This window comes from Tiliqua scincoides, chromosome 1, assembly GCF_035046505.1.
Source record: "Tiliqua scincoides isolate rTilSci1 chromosome 1, rTilSci1.hap2, whole genome shotgun sequence".
In the NCBI taxonomy this organism is placed as follows: domain Eukaryota; kingdom Metazoa; phylum Chordata; class Lepidosauria; order Squamata; family Scincidae; genus Tiliqua; species Tiliqua scincoides.
This window is the reverse complement of record NC_089821.1, coordinates 207236050-207237694: the sequence shown is the minus strand read 5'-3', so window position 1 is coordinate 207237694 and position 1645 is coordinate 207236050.

The window sequence follows — 1645 nt, the reverse complement described above, 5'->3', positions numbered from 1 at the left end:
TGTTTAAAAATCATTAACCATGTTATGTTACCTAGCATGTTCTCCCTTTTAATTGTCAGGGTTACATCTGAGTTTTTGTACTCACTAATAATAGTACTCACTGAGTACAGTATACAGTTTTAAAAACTTGTGTAAGGAAGCCAACTGTTCAGCCTTGCTTTACCAAGAGATCTCAGACCCAGCAGGTAGCTAGAAAACAAGGAAAAAAAAGTACATTGTTCAAGGGGAAGAGATATTCATGCTCCAAAAATCATAGGTTTAGCAGGTATGACACAGGTCACTCCTGTGTAATGCAAGAAGCAGCCCTTGCAAATATAATCTTTGTTCAGATATTGCTTACATAATCTAATTCAGAAATACTTTCACTTCCACACCTAGCTCTTCTTTGAAAACAATTTTTTTAAAAAAGTAGATAAGGCCTTTTATAATACATCTGAGGGCCCAATCCTATCCATCTTCCAGCAGTGGTGCAGTTGCAATGCAAACCCAAGGCAAGGGAACAAATGTTTCGATACCGTGAGGAGGCCTTTGTGACTACCTCCCCACCACAAGATGCAGTGTACACCTCATCAGTACTGGAAAATTTGATGGGATTGGGCCCCTAGCCCCCAAATGTTCAAATGACCTAGGGCCCAACCATATCGAATTTTCCAGTGCTGGTGCTGCTGTGCCTTTGGGGTATGCACTGCTTCCTGTGTTGGGGATATTATTATTAACAGTATTTATATACCACTTTTCAACTAAAGTTCTCAAAGCAGTTTACAGAGAAAAATCAAATAACTAATGGTTCCCTGTCCCAAAAGGGCTAACAATCTAAAAAGATGCAAAAGAACACCGACAGCCACTAGAACAGACACTGCTGGGGTGAGGTGGGCCAGTTACTCTCCCCCTGCTAAAAAGAGGAGCACCCACTTGAAAAAGTGCCTCTTACCCAGTTAGCAGGGGTACAGTCACAAAGGCCTCCTTAAGGTATTTGTTCCCTCAACCCGGGCTGCATTGTGGTTGCACCGATGCTGGAAAGTTGGATTGGATTGGGCTGTTGTTTATTCTTAATTGTCCCATTCAAATACTTGTTTTGACATTATATATATAAAAGGTTCAGAAAACATAAGCACATATCCATTTGTTAGGACTTCTCAAAGAAGTGCATGACTCAAATATTCCTAAAATCAGAGAATACCATCAACCAAATTAAATGATTTAATTCAGAGGTTCCCACACTTTAATTGCTTTGCAGTAAGTTAGGGCCCAATCCTATCCAATTTTCCAGGGTAGATGCAGTGATGTCAGGGGGTGTGAGCTGCATCCTTTGGTGGGGAGGCAGTCACAAAGGCTGTTCCATTACCTCCGGGTTACATTGCAGCTGCACTGGTGCTGGAAAGTTGAATAGGATTTGGTCCTTAATTACCCATATTAGGTAACAACTCATTCAAGAAAATTTATCAGATTCACAACCCAAACTTTGGTGGCAAGATATTGCACACATATGTTGACAACTCTTTTGAACATATGACATCCACAGTAACATTTCCATTCATCAAAGTGCATTCCTTGAACACAAACTCCCTTTGAGAACAGGATGAGCATTCTTCTCGCACATGCCTTTTAGAGACCTTTGCAAACCGGGAATACTCCTTGCATTTAC